Raw genomic sequence first — 21,583 nt, forward strand, 5'->3', positions numbered from 1 at the left:
TGGAACTAAGTTCAACCTCTAGACTTCATTTTTTTGACTCCTATTTTCATTTCTAAAGTAGACATAAGAAAACAACTGTAGCCTACACCATGTGTTTATACTGAAAAAGATACGTAAAATGTAGAAAAATGACTTTTAAGTTTTTGAGTATAGTTGACACATGCTATGTTACTTTGCCACATGTTATACCATGCTCACTGCAAAGGCAGCTATCATCTTCTCTTAAAGGACTGTCATATAACATTGTAATGTGAATTGTTGGTGCCTCTATTTTGTAGACTTGACTACACTGCAACATCTCCAAATACCCAGCTCAGTTTTGTTTAGGGAAATCATTACTGGGTGCCTACTATGTGCCATCCTGTTTAGGAATGCTCACATATGTATCTCATCAGTTCTATCAAGGTCTTGAGTTAATTCTGTTGTCCTCAGGGCAGTCTCCAACAAGCCCAGGATAGTTCTTGGGCCCCTGATTGCCCACAGTGCCACAGACAACTGTAGGCTCATTACCTAGTAAGCCCTGAGTCTGTGCCTTAGATTTTAACAGAACTCAAGTGCCCTAGAGAAAACTAAAATCCAGTCTTGAATCCCAGGCTTCATTCATCAGACCATGACTCTTGCCCATCCCTTGCCAACTCCAAGAAGCAGGACACTATCTTCTATGACCCAGATTCGGACTAGTGTTCTAAAAACTACTGCCTGGAGACTTAAAGACCTTTTTCTTATCATCATAAATTTACTAACTTGAATTAACCCCTGAGCAGCAAATCCTATTAGAGGTTAACTCTGTCAACCCAAGGAGGGCCCCTTTGGCTCCTCCCCTTCTCCCAGCCTAAAATACTTTGCAGCCATGCTCACCATATGAACAAGACACACCCATGTTGTACACACAGGTTATGACCCAGAACCAATCTCCATCCTAATGAAAATGGAAAGGGCTACTCACACCTTCAATTATTTCCCTAATGGAAAGCTCCCAAGAAAACCCCGTGTCTGTTACTCCTTAGCTCGCAGTAACTACATGCTTCTACACATTTCTTCTTGATTTGGCTGAGAAGCGTCCTGTTTCCAGTGCAGTACTATATCCCACTGAAACCAAACTCATAAATGTGAATCCTCAGGACTCACACAAAGTAGCATTCAAATAACCTCAGGTGCTTATAGCCTCATGAGACAGTCTCAGCTCCATAATGCATTCAGACACCCCATTAGTTATATATTAAAAATTCTAACACCTCTATCAATGACCGATTTCAAACACCAAGCCAAAAGATTCAGATTGGATTCCAGTACCTTAGCTTTTCAGTGAACAGTGCCTCAAATTAAATTACTTTGCCTTGACCTAAAGCAGAGGCTGGTGCTCAGCTTTTCTTTTCTGGAGCCACACTTCACGTTTGAAGATGTTCTGATTTCCTTTTTAGAGATGATTCTTGTTGTAGGCAATTCCGGTTCCTGAAGCAGGAGATTTGCTGTGTTGCTGGATAGGGTAAATCTTCTACAGAGCAGCTGCTAAAGTATGTGCTGATTGTGGGAAAGCAACACCCAAGCTGATTTTCAAAGCCTGACCTTGTGATTTCATCAACTCTTTGTGAAGATTTTCAATCATTAATGAGAAAAATGCGCAGTAAAAATTCTGATTATGGTCATATTTCCCTATCTCTGGGAATAGCTCCTTCATAGGCCCATGTAAAAAAAGCTTCAAAGAAAAGCATTGGAAATAGGTTTTTAGAAAACCTCACATACAAATTGGCATAGTTTCATGTGCCTAAACTTTTCCAAGTGTGAATTTCTGGCTTAGCTGATTTTCAATCTGCTTTATTTGATCTGAAGAAAAGGCAACGATTTACTCTACAAGAAAAGCAAATATGAACAGCTGCCTTGCTGGACTTTTTAACATGAACACAACTTTTTTTTTTTTAAAGGAAAATTTCAGAGTGTGACAAAATTATTAATTGATCATGATGTATTTCAGTTGTATCAACTTAAATTTCACTTCCACATTGCTAAATTTTTCCTAAAGATGCATTTGAATTTAAATACATAATTCATCTTCAATATAAGACTAAAATTATCTTGTAAGCTCCATATATTATGTTAGCCTTGGGCATTAACCTGAGGAAGGGCATTAGTGTGATTTAGATAGCTTAAGCTAAATCCAATTTTTTGATTTGTCTGTAAACACAGGATCATGACTGTTTTTTGAAGACTTGCTATGTTTCCATAGTTATGATTATACCACAATGAAATGACATAAGATAACAGGACAGGGAAAAAATAAATCTCACATATGAAATTGATCTTGGTATTTATTATAGGTTTGAAACTGCACAATCCTCTTATCAACTTTAAATCCCATTTCCAGTTTGATTTGACTTCGTTACTAGATACCTAAGAGTGCGGTGTGATACCGTAGAAAGAGTAAAGAGCTAGTAGCTCTGTTCTTCCCTTTACTCACTAGAACAGATGCCAATCTCTTTGGATCACAGAATTCCCCTTTGGAGAATGGACATGATGATTTCTGAGGATATGTTAGTGCACTATTTTATGATAGTCTCTGTAAATTATTACACTCTTAATGATAATACCACCTAGAGCCTTCACTACTAAGATTCAAATGTAAAATAGTGATTTATCATGATAATTAAAGTATAAATTACACGGACCATTGGCGTGTAGCAAAATGGGTGAAGTTTCTCAGCATCTTTGTCCTAGAGACCTTGTCTTGAGTTGATCATTGAGATATTGCTCTGCATATTTTGAAGGAGAACATAGTTTACCAAGAACCCAAATAATAAGGTCCCTATATGAAAGAGTAAGATAATAACACATAAAGGACTACTCTAAACCTGAGTATGGAGATATTAGAGTTCGGTTTTCTTGAAGCTTTCCATGGAAAAGCCCCAAGACATTTTAACAATTCTTCCCACAAATTTGAACTTTTTAAAAAATAGCCTCAGGCATCAAATCCCCAAAGTAAAGGAAAATCCCAAATTTGTGTGATTCTACTGTATAAAAATTAAGCCTCAACAAAAGTTAGTTTTAGGTACCTCTTCCATCGTTCTTCCTGACAGCTATTTGCCAGTATAAGGGAATCTAGGCAGACAGATTTGATAAAATCTCTAATAATTATCAATATGCTTGTTCTTTAGAACAGCTACATGGAAAAGAGAAGTTTTAGCTATACTTAAAATAAAAGCAATAAAGGAGAATAAAGAATAAATCCTACCAGAAGATTAGCTAACAATTGCTCTAGTAGATGGGGATGTCTTTCTAGAATTCAAAAGTCCAGGGGCTGACTTATATAAGTGTTTAGATAATGAGAGAAAGTGGAGAAAAGTGATTCCCTACCTTTACCTATATCCTGACAATATTATGCAGATAAATCCCAGTTAAAATCTACAACCCGGTCTGCTATTCTGACTTTGTACAAGGTTTTCCTTGACCAATACAAGTACTTAGCCATGAGTGGGAACAGAGAAATGGAGATAACATTTGTTAAATGGTTTTTATCTGACACCATTGGACATTGGTAATCTCATTCATTCCTCACATTGAGCTTGTGAAGAAAGTATTATTAATGCCATTCACAGTTGAAAGATACATAACCATTAAGTAGCGAGATCAGGATTTTTCTGGCATAAAGGCCTGTTTTTTTTTTTCCTGCTATGCTTTGCCATTTCCTAAAGCAGTTGGATTAAACTAAGTTTAGGGTTGGCAGGGGTAATGCAAATAACAGATAAAAGGTCCAAGAAATGTAGCAGATCCTGAAAAGGTGTGTCCAAGGACAGTTAGATGGATGAAAAACATACACCTTGCTTAAAAAACATACACATACATTTTTCTATAGAATTGTATGTTCCTTTTTCTCTCCAAAGGAAAAGATTTTGGAGTGCTTACCTAGCCCCTCACCCCAAACCAAAGGCAAACTACCTACAAAGATGGCAAGAGAAATAAACCATTGTCTATACCTAGGAATCAATGCATCATCCACCACAAGCTGGGAGGAATTATTGTGTTTTCTTGCAGTGGGACTTGATGCTTCAGTGGGTTTAAAGAGATTCCTCCTCAACTCCTATTAGGGGAATGAGAACTAAAAAAAAAAAGAAGCCCCTCATCACCCTGGAACAGGAATCCTCTTTAAATGGGCTTCTATAACTTCATCATTAGCTGCACTAGTGGCTGTCGTATTTACAACTTCACAGGAACTAGTTACATTGTGGACTATGTGGATTATGGTCCCTGGAGTCTGGCAGGGTGCAATCTGCAGAGCCCCAAGTGAAAGTGATGACTGGTAGGACTCAGGGCTGAGACTGGTTCCTATATTTGAGGATTAAGCCATTTGTCTAACAGGGAGCACCCTCACATGTTCAATGTACCAAGATGCAAATGGAAAACATTTATGCCATCAGGCAGATAAAAACTACCAGAAAGATACAGCTTCCAGTCATTGTTGGTGTCTTTACTTGTCCTTTGTGTTATATACTCCTGCCCCTCAAAAGGAGCTACTCAATCATTGTCACTCTCCTAAGAATATATATGTCACCACAAGGTTGACTTTGTCTTTTTAACAGAGAAAATCGATGTGAGCAGTATGAACTTCCACAGCCCCCAGCTCCCCCATGTTCAGTCATCTGCCAAGGGCTTTAAACCTAAGGAAGCGCCTCATCATCTCAAAACTACACCCTGCACATGTGCTCTTAACCCAATCCCTTTCACCCATTCTCGGAACACATTCATCAAAGTTTCATTTCTCATGCAGGCCCTCAGCATTTCTCACATAAATATGGCATAGCCTCCAAACTGATCTCTCAACTGCCAGGGTTTTCCTCTTCCTATTTATTTCTCTCCCCTGTACTAGAATTATCTTTCTAAAAAAATGTTTTCATCACATCAACTTGTCAGTGCCTAGCATTTCACACAAGATTCTTCACAATTTGTCAGCATTTTAGCCTTACCTCCCACCAAGTGTTGTCATCTACTAGACATTATGGCCGTGCCTTTGCACAGAGGCATAAAGCAAAATATCATCAGAAGGTTGCATACTTTGTGGCATTTTGAGAATAGACACAATGTACTATTTTTAATTTCCAGGGCTAATCCCCAGTGCTAATCAACTTCAGACAGGTTATACACAACCAACAATATTTATTAACTACATTCTATGCCATTCTCCAAGCTTCTCTCCCTAACCTCGAATTTTCTTTCTCTTGCTGCCAGTAGAGTCTTATTCTTGAGAATATTTTTGCTACCTCCTTATTCACAAAACCTTCAACAGAGCTTCACTACATGTAGAATAACTAAGCACATCTCCATCCTGGTATCCAAGGTAGCAATGATTTATCCTTCATTTTTTACTTCTATTAAAACATCCTTGTCTGATAGCATACATTATGAATTATACTTCAGTAGCTCCCTGAACATCCCAAAGCATTCATTCCTGTCTTTACATAAACTATCATCATATCTTAGATTGTCATATTCTTCCATGTCCACATATTATAGTCCTAATCATTCTTTAAGGCCCAGTTCAAATCCTACTTCATTTAAGAAGTAGACTCAGATTTTCCCCACACAGAACTCAACTACCCAATTCTTGCTGTCATAGCTCTGCATCTGTACCTTTTTATTGCAATGAGCAATTTATGCCTAGAATAAGATTTACATATGTCTGTCTCCCCTACTAGAATGTAAATTATTTGTTGGCATAACCCATATTTTATCTACATATTCCTCAAAACACCTAACACAGTTCTCTGAGCACAACAGTTTCTCAACAAGAATTTATTGGTTTGAATTACACAGTATTACACTTACTAATATCAAAGCAGCATTGCTGATTAGAAGGAAAAAATAAAATATGTTTTATTACTTTAATTGTGGGTTTCCCAAAGACCAAGGTTAATATAGCACCACCATGACAACAGCTTATCTTAATTTTGTGATAGTTCTTAAATATCAAGTCATGAAAACTTGAACCTGTTTGAATGATTTGGGGGCACTTATTGGGGTTAGTATTAGTAACACTGGAAATACATTCCATATTTACAATATGAACTATGGACCTTAGTACTATTACTGGTTAGGTGTTAGGACCCATTACTCCCTCCCCTGCATTGGAAAATCATTCAACCATACAAATTTTACACAACACATTGGAAAATACGGTGGTTTAACACATGTAGAAGTGAATTTTGAGAACTCATTACTTTATTTACATATCCATTCATTGATCCAAAAAGGAGCACCATTGAGTGTGAATGAAAATATTCTTGCATTACTCTATCCATAGCATCCCCTCAACTACAAATTTTTCTGTAGCTCACCTATCTTTAACTCCTACCCAAATGTGTTGTTAAAATGGGTGTTCCTTCTCCTGTTATGATGGCTAATTTTATGTGTCAATTTGACTGGGCCATGATGTACACAGATGCTAAACATTATTTCTAGAAGCTCCTGAGAGAGTATTTCTGGAAGAAATTAGCATTTGAGATCAGACTGTTCTCCATGGTGTGGTGGATATCATTCAATCTGTTTAAGGCCCGAATAGAACAAAAAGGTGGAGGAATGGAGAATTCACTCTCTCTTCCTGACCTCTTGAGCTGGGACATCAGTCTTCTCTTGTCTTTGGGCTGGAATTTACACAATTGGCTTTCCTGGATCTTCAGCTCACAGTTAGCAGATCATGGGACTTCTCAACCTCCATAACCATGTGAGTCAATTCCTTATAATAAACCTCTTGATAGGTAGATAGATAATCTCCTATTGGTTCTGTTTCTCTGGAGAACCCCAATACACCTATCTGCCCCTATCTGTCCATCTAGGTCCTGAATTTCCTCAGGGGTCTCAATCAATTATTTCCCAACCCTCTGCATCTTTGAATTCTTTCTTTCTTCTGACTCTTTAGCTTAGAGGGTTGTGATTGGTAGAATTCTAAGGTCATTCCCAAGATTCCCATCATCTGGTGTATATGTCTTGTACAATCCCTTCCCCTTTAGTATGTGGAAGGACCAGTGACTTTGATCCTAATGACGGGATAGTCATTCCTGTGATTTTATTAGGGTAAGACTTTAATCTGTCACAGCAGATTAGAAATGGATTCTTAGACCTTACGAACCATGCTAATAATAAACCATATGACTAGAACCTGAGGGTGGCCCCTAGAAGTTGAGACTGATTCCCTGCTGACACCAGCAAGAAAATAAGGAACTCAGCCCTACAACTCAATGGAACTTACTTCTGCCAATAACCTGAATGTACTTAGAAAAGGACCCTGAGCTTCAAATGAGAAAACATTCTAGCTGACACCTTCCTTTCAGCCTGGTGAGATCCTGAGCAGAGGATGCAACCACACTGCTCTCAGACTTTTGACAGAAACAGTGGAGTGATAAATGCATGTTGTTTTAAGAAGATAAGTTTAAGGTAATCTGTTATACAGCATAGAAAACTAATACAAGAGTTCATGGAATAAACATTTGATGGGTTAGTTAGGGATCTACAGTGAGACAGGTGCTAAGTTGGGCATCGTGCACAAATAATCTCATTTCACCTTCACAATCCTCTGAAGTGGGTTTTGCCATTTCCATTTTGTGGAGTAAATATGTATTTCTCATTATATAAATGAGGAAAATGGAGACAGAGAGGCTAAGTGATGCAAAAATGACACACAGCTAGGAAGAGATTAGTCTAAATATAGGACATATCCTGCAATGGCAAGTCCAGTGTAACTTTTACTATACCATATGCACTTGAGAATGTACCCCATCAGTAATGTAAAGTAGCATGAAATGAATTAGTCAGTCATCCTAAAGGGAAATAAAGTAGAAAAAGAATGAGGTACCACTTCTGGCTGGGATGTCCAAGAAATCTGTTGGAAAAGATGAGATTTCAAATGACGCAACGGTGTGTGGAACTTTTTAAGGGGAAAGATAAGCTGAGTAAAGCAGTCTAGGCAGAGGAAATGGTGAGTGCAAAGCTCTAGGAATCTAGTTCACAATGCAAACATGTTTAGAAAATTCTTAGTGGCAAGCATTGGGAAATGGGCAAGAAAAGTTAGATGTAGGCAAGTTCATGGAATTATCAGAAAAGTAATATGGCCTTTGAAACCCTTTGAAGAGTGTGTAAGATGAAAATGGCATTTTTAGATACTATACATTAATATAATGAGGTGAGAAAGAACATATTAATCTTAGTACTGATGGCATAAGTTTACTTGGTAAGAATGGAAACGTGTTTTGGAAAAAAAATACTTGGTTAAATAATTAGTGAAGCATGTAAGTCCTAAGTGGCTAGTATCAGCTGATACCAAGAATTCACAGAAGAAAGAAAAGCTCCTTTGCATAAGGCAAGGAGATAAGTTTTTGTTTGTTTCGAGAAAGAAAAAGGACAAAAGAGAAACATAAAAAAGAATGAAGGGGACCTAGAGATGAGCATAATGGATTATGGTACTACTAGTTCAAGTATTTGAAATTAACTCCCATGCTTAACCCCCTATAGTCTCCAAAGGCCATGGATGATAGGAATACTAAAAGGGATATATTTGCAGATTGAGATGTGAATAGGTTTTTCAATGACAAGAGTAGTTTGATTGTGAAATCTACAGATTCACAGCAGAGAGCATGTAAAACTTCAGCCCAGTACACATGCAGTGTGTGGCTAGAGAATTGGATAGGAATTCTGTCCGGGATGGAGAGTCTCTATGCCCAGAACTGTTAGGTATGAAAAGCAAGAGGTTGGGACAAAAGTTGGGGCAATTAAAAGACTGTTTTAAGAAACAGCTGTACAATCAGGCTCTCTTTTTGAGCTATAATTGTTACATGAGGTCCCTCTCCCTCCAAAAAAAAAAAAATCCTTAGGAAAATTCTTGAGACAACTAAACCATTTGCTGCAGTATGGGTAGAGTTAAGAGTTCACCCATCAAATTAAAATGAAGCCTGCAGTTGGACTGTCCCATCCATTCATCCTTTTCATTCAGAAAAGTGGCTTATTGGAGCAGGAAACCCACACATACCAGCTACATAATTAATCAACGCAGTCTTTCATTTGTTATTATAGATGGAAAAAACAAAACTCACCAGACATTTGAGAAAAATAAATAGCACCAAAGAGAGGGACCAAAATGAACAATTTACTCCAGAAATAATTACCAGATCAGAGCTTTCCACAAATACTTATTAATGAATTCAGTGAGATCCAAGAATATATTACATCTCTAAAATATAATATAATAGGCTACTGCAAAAAAAAAAAGGAAAAGAAAACTAATAGGAAATGACAGTCAGTGTTCTTACAAATTGAAAAACACTGGACTTCTGTTCCTGCTTAAGATATAGAAATCAGCAAGAGTATGTTCTCATGCTACCACGAGCAAGCCAGGTAATCTAAAACTTTCTATTTTTTTCTAGTCCCTTAGGTAGCTGCGATTACAAGGTAACTTGCAAACTGAAATCCAAAGTGTAAGAAGTCCCTTGGAGGAGAGAGGGAACACACAACTCTTTCCCTTTGCCTAGAACAAAGAGAATAAGAGTTGGCCACCATAGAAGCAGGTAAGAAAAAAGGTGAAATGTTAACAAATCCTTTGAGACTGAATGTGAGTGAATACGACAGTTCAGAATTCCCAGAGTTCCAGACACAAGAAGAGTCTGTGTCCTTGGCAGAAGCTTTCCCACAGTTCTCCACTGAGTTCTGGAAGGAATAATGGAGCCTGGCTGGAAGAACTGAGAGGTACCAATTTACTTGTGTGGGAATTTAGGGCTTGCCTACATATGAGGTTGGAACAGGAAAATCTAGAGAAAATCCTATCTTGTACTCCACACTCTGCAAAAGAACAAGGTAGTGGTCACCTGCCACTGAAGGACTATCAGGAAACCTATTCACTCACTCTACCCTATACTGATATCACCAGAAGAAGCCTCCTAACCCTGGGTTGGGGGGGGGTAGTGGGCAGGAAATCCACTCCTACTCATCTTGCACAGATACAAGATAGAGGTTTTCACTGCTAGGCTGGAGCAGGAGTGCTGACGGAGCCTCATCTCTGAGGGTCAGACTCCTAAGACCTGCCAAAAACTGAGGCAGGAGCAGGGAAGTGAGAACTCCCTAGTACCAGGCACCACAAGTCTGCCTCCGGAGGGAGCAAGAATGCAGACAGACACCCTCTATGCAGTACAGAATGGGCCCTCCGAAAGCTGCCAGTAGAGTGGAAATACTGAGAGAAACTTCTGGAAATTCAAGTCTCACACTAAAAATAAAGTAGCAGCAGAAGGAATTAAAAACCTGTGGTGCCTCTGGGCTTTTCAAAATGGGGGGAGTAAAAATATAATAGAAAAAATATGAGAGAAAGTTAAGAGATACAGAGAATCATTTCACAAGTTTCAATCTCCATAAAATCAGAGTTCTTAAAAAAGAGAACAAAGACATGATTAGAGAAGTAATAGATGATGATTTTCCAGTGCAGAAGCAAATCAGGACTCTATAGATGGACATTACCAGTGCCTATGGGGATAAGTGAAAAAAGAACCCAACCTAGACAGATCTTGGTAAAACATCGGAATACAAGGGACAAAAGGAAGAAACTTAAACATCCAGAGAAAAAATAAGGTCACCTGCAAAAGTAAAAGAATCAGATGGGTTTTAGAATTTAAATCAGCAATACTGAATGTCAGAGGACAGTGAGACAATGTATTCATGGTTTTAAAAATTGTTTTGAACTAATTCTATGCCAACCAAACTAACCAAGTGTGAGTTGAAAGAAAACCAACAAAATGGTCTCAAATATGGTGGACATTCTTCCTATAACTTGCCAAGTTTTCACTATAAATGGGTACCATATATACTAGTAGTTGTTGCCAACATTAAGAATCACACAGTGGCCCCTTATCTGCCTTCTGGGAGGTTTTACTTTGTCTATTATCCTTCATGGCCCCTTCTGGGGTTCTGGAGTGGTTGTTGGGTCTATGCCTCTCACAGGACCTTCAGAGTTTGCAGCCCACTTCTTCCCCATGCAAGTTTGGGGATATGAGGATTGTTTTAGACCAGGGTTTCTCAATTGGTAAAGTAGAGTAACATTTTTGGGTTGCAGAATTCTTTGTTGTGGGGAGATTTCCCATGTATTTTAGGATATTTGGCAGTAATTCTGCCTTCTATATACTAGTAGTGACAATCCCTCAGTAGTGACAATCAAAACTATATTCAGACATTTCCAAATGTTCCCTGGGAGGCAAAATTGTCCCTTTTTGAGAATCACTGTCTTAGGAGGTTAATAACTTTTCCCATGGGATTTGCAGTCTCTTTGGCAATAAATTTCTTTCAAAAATATGTAAACTATTGATCTATTTGTTATCAGTCATTTTCAGACACTAGTAACCATGCAATAAACTTAAAGTTTATTCCTAGACATAATTTTCATGCTTGATTTCTTGACTACCCTGGGGCCATTAAGCTGGAGTGGGAAGGCAATACCTGAATCCTAATAAGCAACAGTGGATCAAAGACCCTTTTAATCTTATGTCCTACAATTTGTATTCTAGAAAACAGTTGGCTTTTCCATTCTTTTGTGGCGTCCAACTTCTGGATTCTATTTTCTTTCATTTCTGTTTGCAAACTAGCCAATTCTTATCTAAACTCATCTCATTCTTGTAATACCTTAGCCAATAGCAGCCAACACAGATGTTCATTCTGACTCTTACCAACCACTTCCTGAAAGTTTCAGGCTCAGTTGGCATATGGTCTTTTTCAAAGTGGTCATAAATAACAGTTTACCATAATTGCTCCCACTGTATAACAGGTCTTTATAGGGTTCCAGCTTTCAGTTTGATTTTGTGCAATCTGCCATCCAACCACTAAGTCACATATTTTAGGATTTGCATTTCTGCACCATCTCACATCAAGGTACCAGTTTCTTCATTAGTCAGTGTAGATTAAATGCTCTAATAAACAGTCCCCAAATCCCTGTGGCTTAGCATAATATACCTTTACTTCTTCCTCATATTATATTCCAGTTTGATTCAGTGTGTATGGGATATGTGTTCTACTCTGTCACTCAGGCATGCAGGATTCTTCCATCTTGTTGTTTTTTTTTTTTTTTTTCTCTCCCAGGTCTTCAGAATATTCTGGTCTTCTCAATTTAGTTGGTGACTAAGAGAGAGAGGGTTGCATATAGGAAAATGTTTGTGCACCAATTCCCCAAGCGGGCATATTACTTCTGTCCCTGTCCTATTAGACACAACTCTAACAGATGTCTTTCTTACTGAAAGGAGCCTGGAAATGTAATAGCTACACACAAAGAAAAGGAGAACATGTATACATGAATACTGGAAGCACTAGCCATTTCTGTCACTAAGTCTAAAGAAAAATAGAAATTCAGAGGGCTCTAAGACAAATAGATTTTAAAAGATTTTAGTGGATTTAAACTCAACAAATTATTTGGGAAGCTGGAAATCTTACTAATATATGTTATATAGCATTATATTCGAAAAGTATATATTTATTTAATATAGTAATATATTAGAAAGTATATATTTATTTCCTGTCTTGGTATATAAATAGATATAGATGTAGATACAGATATAGATATAGCTATAGATTTAGATATAGGAGAAGTATCTACATATATATATATATATATATATATATATATATACACACATATATATGGTATTTAGATATAGGAGAAGTGTATGTATATATATATATATGTGTGTGTGTATATATATATATATATATACGTGTATGTATATGTGTATATACATATACTTCTCCTATATCTAAAGTCACTAGATTTTAAAGTGTGTATATATATATATACACATATATATATGTATATAAGTATATATATACACATATATACATATATATAAGTATACATATAAGTGTATAGAGGCATATATATATATATATATATATATATATATATATATACATATGGCACCTTATATATATATACATATGAGTGTATAGAGGCACCTGGGTGTGTGTGTGTGTGTGTGTGTGTGTGTGTGTGTGTGTGTATACACACACACACACACACACACTTCTATATCTAAATACTAGGATATTCATCACTCTGAACACCTCTGTATCTTTTATTCACTTTGGTTTTCTGAATTCATATATAGAATATTCTTTTATATTGTCAAAATAGTAAAATCTTTAGATTCTACTTTATAATTAAGTCTTCTGTATTTTTTTCTACAGAGTACAAATATTTTTTAAAAATTTTGTAATGCTTATTTATTTTGAGGGAGAGAGAGAGAGAGACAGAGTGTGAGTGGGGGAGGGGCAGAGAGAGAGGAAGACACAGAATCCAAAGCAGGATCCAGGCTCTGAGCTGTCAGCACAGAGCCCAATGCAGGGCTTAAACTCATGAACCGTGAGATCATGACCTGAGCCACAGTTGGATGTTTAACCGCCTGAGCCACCCAGGCACCCCTAGAGTACAAACATTTTAAAGCAAATGATTTCGTATACTATATCATTATGTAAGCAGTATTCACAGTGGGTGGTGAGATTAGGATGTGTTGAGGACAGTACCTTCCTATATCTCTAAACTCAGGCCACACAAAGGACAGTTTTCAAATATCAAGGGCAAAGAGGTTTTCTTTTTGTTCATCCCATCAACTTCTTGAAATCACGTAGACAATAACTTGTTTTATTTTTAGAATAAAATCAATTTCTACAGTTATTTTCTTCTATCCTCAAGCTCCCAGTTTTATTGTTATGCAATTTTTTCCTAGCCTATTTTGTTCCTGTTATTTTTCTGTTGTTTTATTCTTATTTTTTTGTATATATATTCTCCTAAGAAGAGAAAGAAATATATATTTATATATTAATACCAGGAGGCGGGAGACTGCTTCGGATTCTATGTCTCCCTTTCTCTCTGTTCCTCCCCAGCTAACGCTCTGTCTCTCTCTCTCGAAAATAAACATTACAAATATTTTTAAAAATATTTGTATTCTATAGAAAAAAATAAAGATCTAATTATAGTTATTTTTACTATTTTGAGAATGTAAAAGAATATTCTATATATGAATTCAGAAAACCAAAGTGAACAAAGATACAGAGGTGTTCAGAGTGATGAATATCCTGGTATTTAGATATAGGAGAAATTACTACAGTTAAAACTAAAAGAGAAGAACAGGGCCAATGGCACTTGCTCCAAATATTGTCACTCCTAATTGTTGTTATACTACTGTGAATATTATGATGTCTGGAAAAGTTTCCCGAAGATGTTTCTCTATAGTGTTTTGTTTATTGATAATTATCTGCTATTACTTGAATTTAGAAAATCCAGGACTATTGTGAAAAGTAGGCAATTTTTCCACCAATTACCGCTTTGTGTGAAAATGGGGCTAGTTACTGGGAGATAGTAATAGCATTAGATTAGAACTACCTTTGTGAAAGCCTCACTCTGTAGGGCTCCTTCTATAGTTCAGATAATGTATCCTAGTTATTAGGGGTCTGAGGCTTATCAAAAGAGATGGAATTAATCATGCTGGGTTGTTTGATATGTTTTGGAGAATGGACATGACTCCACTAAAATGAAAAAGGCAAAATAATTTTCTGAGGGCTTTTGAATGCTAAGGTTACCCTCCTATTCCCCCTATCGTCCATCTCCAGATTAAAGCTTGGAGCAATCACCAGATTTTAAAGGGGGGGGGGGGGGAGATGGGTGGAGGCAGTCTGCACCTGGAAACCATTTTCTTGATTTGTGCTGGCTGGAGTCCTGGAGATATAACAGCAAGTATGCCTCTCTGGGATTTCTTTGAAATCTAGGCAGGATGATTTGTCTGAAGGGAGAAATTGGGGAATAAGGGGTGGAGAAAAATTCATTCCTGGTTGCCACATTGTTGTTCTGCAGTGGAGGAACTGGCCTGAGTTGGGTTTGAGTTGAAAGGAAATCAACAAGGCAGCCTCAAGTATGCAGGAATTTGCTGCCCCGAACTTGCCAATTTTTCAAACATAACTGGCTATTGTATCCACTGTAGGGGGTTGCCAACATCAAGGCTTACGTGTTCTATGTTGAAGATCTTTCCAATAGCTGCACAAATTACAATGTGTTTTCATCTGCTTTAGCACAAAGAACGACAAATGATTAGTTCTTTGCTTACATTACCTGAAAATGCACAGTAATAAATTTGCTTGTGAAATTCCCTTTGTTGTGTCATTAGGCATTCCTATATTTGATAGTTTTTTTTCTATTTGTACAAACTAGTAAGCTGCAAAATGTGAAATGTACTTTGCCCAAGAAGGACAGAAATGAAACAGAATAAAAAATGATATTCTTATTTTATATGAATGTTTTTCATACAATTTTACATAATATTAATGTTGAGTTTGTACTCCTATGATCTGATTCCCATGCAGTGCAGAGCTGTACAGGGCACCAACTATAATAAAAATAATAATATGTTTTGAAATGCCTACTGTGTGCTAGGAACTTTATACACATTCTTTCTTTTTTTAAAAAAGTTTATTTATTTTGAGAGAGAGAGAGAGAGTGAGAGAGAGAGAGAGTAGGGGAGGGGCAGAGAGAGACAGAGAGGGAGAATCCCAAACAGGCTCCACATTGTCAGTGCAGAAGCCCAAAGCTGGACTCCATCTCACGAACTGTGGTATCACGACTTGAGCCTAAATCAAGAGTCAGATGCTTAACCAACTGAGCAACCCAGGTGCCTCTATACAAATTATTTCTAATTCTAACAATAACACTGTGCATACAGGTACTAACAATTGTAATTTAATGAGGAGACAACAAGGAGAAGCTAGTGGAGTCCCCAAGGCTATGCAGCTAGTAAATGGTTGCTCCCAGACTTGCACTTTGGACTCAGACCTCAGACCTCATGCTCTTTAGAGCAGGCCTGCTTATTATGCATCATTTTACAAATTTCCACTTCCCTTTAGAGGAACAATTTTTGGACCTAAACATCATTTGCTGTTCTCATGCAAAAGAGGCTACATGTCCTGATGCTTGGATCCAGAAGACCAGGGTTTGAATTGTGACTCTACACTCAGGATCTTGTAACCTTGGACAAGACTCTTACTATGTAGGACATCGAATTTCTGTATCTGCAAAATGAATACAATAAATACACCTATGCTATAAGGCCACTGTTCAGATTAAAATAGAGAGGGAAAAATTCAATTACTCTACTAACTAGTACTTCTATGAACTTAGAGAAGAAAACTCTATCCAAAGAAATAACAAATAGTCAATATAAACCAAGATTTCTTTATCCTCTCTTTCCATATACAGTCCAACATTTATAGGCCTCTATATACTTTACCTTATTTATCTTTTCTCTCAAATTTTCAGTTAAATATCTAACTAGAAAATAGCCAAATTATGGAAAGAGCCTAAGTGTCCATCAACTGATGAATGGATAAAGACATTGTGGTTTATATACACAATGGAATACTACATGGCAATGAGAAAGAATGAAATCTGGCCTTTTGTAGCAACGTGGATGGAACTGGAGACTGTTTTGCTAAGTGAAATAAGTCATACAGAGACAGACAGATACCATATGTTTTCACTCTTATGTGGATCCTGAGAAACTTAACAGAAGACCATGGGGGAGGGGAAGGGGAAAAAAAAAGTTAGAGAGGGAGGGAGGCAAACCATAAGAGACTCTTAAAAACTGAGAATAAACTGAGGGTTGATGGGGGGTGGGAGGGAGGGAAGGGTGGGTGATGGGCATTGAGGAGGGCACCTGTTGGGATGAGCACTGGGTGTTGTATGGAAACCAATTTGACAATAAAATTCATACTAAAATAAAAAGAAAAGAAAATTAATTCCTTTGTTGATACAATCAGTAGCAGATCTGTACATTTGTTCATTCTTTCATTTTTAAACTCATTTATTGAGCAGACACTATGTGCTAAACCCAGGGTTAACCACTAGAAATATGGGTATAAAAGACCCAGTTTCTGTCCTCAAGAAGTTTATCTTCTGGTGGGGAATACAAGAAAGCAACTGTCTATATTCCAGGGTCACATTTGCTGGGTCTAAATAGTGCACTGTGTCAGCCCTACACAGAGATTGGCTGGCTCCTAAGAGCTGATACCTAAGATGATATGTGAAGGATGAGTGGGAGTAAATCAGGCAAAGAAGGTGAAGGAGAGGCAGAGGGCATCACAGAGCGAGAGAGAGTGTGCACAAAGGCGCGGCACCATTAAAATGCAGGACACTCACCATTAACTGCAAGTAGTTCAGGCTGGTGCAAGCACAGGGCACAAAGACAAGTGACAGCAAGTCTAAACAGGTAAGCTCAAGCTCCAAGGACCCAAATTATTAAGTCCACAGTTAATATTTTGTGCTCAAAAAAGAATATGCTCCAAAGAGAATAGGTGAGCAAGGCAAATGTGAAGGGACATAAGTGGCAAGGGTTTCCTGAGTATTCTAATCAGGGAGCCATTCTAACATGGCATGCCACTGTTGAATTGTGGCATGCCCACTGTCCATGCCATCAGTTGGATAACAGTTAGATGGCAGCAATTTTACAAAACGAGATACACAGAGTTTAGTAAAAAGGAAATTAATAGTAAAAAATACACATAGTGGGTTTCATACCTATTGATTTAAAGGGTGAGAACAAATTTTCCTTTAATGAATGGAAAATATTGCTGATTAGGCTAGCTAACAGCAAGGATCTTTGCTACAAGTTTATGTAATTTTTATTAGATAAGCTCTTCCAGGTTCAATGATGTTAGCATGGCTTACCTATATCAAAAAATAAATACTACAGGGTGACCTGGGGCTCGGTCAATTGAGCGTCCAACTTCAGCTCAGGTCATGATCTCCCAGTTCCTAAGTTCAAGCCCCACATCAGGCTTACTTCTGTCAGCACAAAGTCTGCTTCACATCCTCCATCCCCATCTCTCTACCCTTCCCCTACTTGCAATCTCACAAACATTTTTTTTAAATAATAATAAAAAAAAATACTACAGAAGAGAGGCCAGGGAGAGTAGTGACAAGAAATTGCCTTTTTCAAACATTCAGGGTCTCTTGTACCTGCCTAGTTGAAACATGTAATTTCTCAAAGCTTGAGTACCCCTAACTTCTGGCTCAAGGTACATGAGGCCTTGATTTACCCAAAGTAAAAATGTAGTGCAATTAAAAGGAATCATTTTTTTCTGAAAATTTCCCTGTGGATCAAGGTTCCCAGCCTAAGCCTAAATTTGCTCACTTAGAATTCAGTTGTGTCTATCAGTCCATTAGGTACCCTTCCACAAGGAGACTATTTGTGTGGGGCAATGGGTGGTAGCCTTTGAAAAAGAATCAATCCCAAGGAGGAAATAAGTCCTACTGAATATCATTGTAACAGCCTGCAGAGGCTAAGAACAAAGTAAAAGAATACTTCTAACTCACATGGTCTTTCAGTTCAGACACGTGGATTTCTGACAGAAATGGGATTGGGGTTAGGATGGGTCACTAAAAGTAAAAATTGAAAGAACTGTTTGCATAAACATCATCTTGATGCCTTGGGAACACAAGGTGGCACTGATTTGGCACTTAAGAGCCAAGTAAACTGATATTCAGACTTTTTACCATGTGCTATGTACTGTTCCAAGCATATTTAAAAAAAAATAATAATGTTTATTTATTTTTGAGAGAGAGGGAGAGAATGTGAGCAGGGGAGGAACAGAGAGAAGACGACACAGAACCTGAAGCAGACTCCAGGCTCTGAGTTGTCAGCACAGAGCCCAACATGGTGCCTGAACCCACAAACTGTGAAATCACCACCTGAGACGAAGTTGGACGCTTAAACAATTAAGCCATCCAGGTGCCCCTCAAGCCTATTTTAAATTACTGAATTCTCTCGACAACCTTATGAGAAAAGTATTGTTTTTATTTACAACATTTTAAGTAAATTGCAACATACAGAGGTTAAGAAACTTGTCCAAGGTCACATAGCAAGTAAGTAGGAAAGCTGGGTTTTGAACCCAGTCACTGTGCAACTTCAAGGGAGATGGGGAAGAGTTCTTCTTTGTGAGTCAACCTGCAGGGGTCCCAGGGCATGATCATCATTTGCATTTGTGCACCTCAGGAGGGCTTTGCACAACAAGAAACTGTATTGAAGGATTTGAGATTCATAACTTCAACAGCCATCAACTTGGGCCACTGGAAACAACACTGGAATTGGAGGGTGGAGGAATTTAGAGGGGCCAGAGGATTTATCACAAGCAATAACAATGGGCACTGGAGGAGGAGAGAGTAGGAACATCTAGCAAATCAGGTAGCAGTTGAGTGGTATGCATGAGTCTACATGAGAACCCCCTTCCCTTCACCCCTGAGATATGGAAGAGATAGCAAAGGTAATCTCGCTATGGAGGAGAGATAAGAGTCAGGAGATACTGTTCATGAAAAAGTGGTATGATCCAACTTTGGGTGTGGCCTTAGAAACGTAGGATATGTTTGTAATTATTAACTGTAATTAATAGTAGTGTCCAAAAATTCCCAAATGATCTCATGTAGCTCACTTCAACTGTAAAGCAATAAAAATAAGTTGTGAGATAATCCAACATAACCTTGCCAGTGGAACTAGCAAAGGGTTGGATTTTAAGAAATGTAATTCACTCACTGCCCAATTTGGTCAGAAGCTCTCACAAGTCCCAATTTCTTTATATCTTAGTTTAATAAATGGGAATTTTTGATACATGGGAATATAGCAGCTATTCTCTAGCATGTAAAGACTAATGTTAAGACAGAAACCTCAGGAATACTAGATCGATAACATCCCAGATAATGCCTCACACCTATATACAAAATTTGATTTTTTTTTAATTTTTTTTCAACGTTTTTATTTATTTTTGGGACAGAGAGAGACAGAGCATGAACGGGGGAGGGGCAGAGAGAGAGGGAGACACAGAATCGGAAACAGGCTCCAGGCTCCGAGCCATCAGCCCAGAGCCTGACACGGGGCTCGAACTCACGGACCGCGAGATCGTGACCTGGCTGAAGTCGGACGCTTAACCAACTGCGCCACCCAGGCGCCCCCAAAATTTGATTTTTAACCATGGATGTTGTATATCTTCCTTTCAGCATTATTTTGCATGCTAGTGTGACTAAGAAAGCTGTATGCCAAACTAACAGTTCCATCATGAGTGATTTAAATGTTGTATACAAATGAGGTAGATGATTCCACATCAACTAAATAGAATGTAATAGTGCATCATACTGTAGAACTAGTCTAATAAAGCAAATCAAGCTTGGCCAGTCATCCCAGAAGAAAGAAAATTTAAAAATAAAGCTCTACATTTTCAAACTAAAAATAATTTTAATCGATCCTAGGTGACATTTTTCATAAAACACAACAATGTAGAAAACACAAAGATGACACATGGTATCTGTGAAATCATAAATTTACACAGCCATTTTCCTAGAAGAAAAATGATAACTGAAGCAAGCTTTAAGAATTCTCTTAATTCTGTATTCTAAGACAGCTAGCTACCCCACAAAGTCCTACTTAACCATGTTTCTGGGTGCCAGAGATGTTATATCTTTTATCAGTCAGGTTGAGGAAACATTTTAACACACCAGACTCTTATTTGCATTTCTCTACAGGGTTAGGAGCTTCCCGGTTCGGTAAGTAACTTCCTCATTGCAACGATTATACTGCCGTAATCATAACCAATCCTTTTTTCTTTTTAATTCCTCATTATGAAACTTATTTTTACCTTGCATTGTAACTTGCTATGCAGAGATGTAAAATATATCTCCATGAGTCAAGAATAGCATCATAAATACTCTATTATGGGACACTAATGAAAGGCACTGCCAAGGTACCCATTGTGCTAGCTTAGCAGAGGGTGCATAAAAGAGTAATAAATCAGTGGCTGTTAACAGCTGATTTGTAGTACTTAACATGTAAAATATGGTCTGTGTCAGATATATAGTTGCAGATCTCCTAATCCACTGGTAAACTGATATATGTAAAAAAATAACCAGTATATGAATATCAGACTGTGCCCATGTGTCTTTATGTCCCCTCACCTTTCTATGTGCACAGACAATTGCTGAAACTAGAAAGCTACATCTCTTGGCTCATTAATGTCCTTTGCCACATGGTCCCTGGAAAGTCTAAGTGAACTTAACAGGTTCCTAGCTGGAGATGGCTGCAAAGTATCCAGAATAATGGTAGCTATGGCCATTCCCCCCCACCCCAAACAGACATTTGTTATTCTAACAACAGACTCCTTGCTTAGGAAACCAGTTCAATGATCACTTAGACAATGCTGAGTTCTGTGGATCAATAGATACACGGTTACAGCTATGTTGGTTCCCTCTGGATCTCTTATTGAATATTTATTTATTCCATATCCAGGCCTCATCTCATACAAATCACAGCTAAAACAGTCTTTCATGGCCTGGCATTTCACAGAAAGAGAGTCTCTTTGGGAACCTAAAGGATAAGACCCAGTGGGGAATTTAGCCTCTGGCTGCTTTATAAAATAAATACTTCAACAAAACCATTTGCATAATGAAACTCTATCCTCCAAAAGAGATTTAGGAAATTATATCAAATGAAGCTAAACTACAATTTAAGGGTATGTTTCAGGGGGTAGATAAGTGAATCTTCTCCTCAATCCA

The sequence above is a fragment of the Acinonyx jubatus genome, chromosome A1 (genome assembly GCF_027475565.1).
Source record: "Acinonyx jubatus isolate Ajub_Pintada_27869175 chromosome A1, VMU_Ajub_asm_v1.0, whole genome shotgun sequence".
NCBI lineage: Eukaryota > Metazoa > Chordata > Mammalia > Carnivora > Felidae > Acinonyx > Acinonyx jubatus.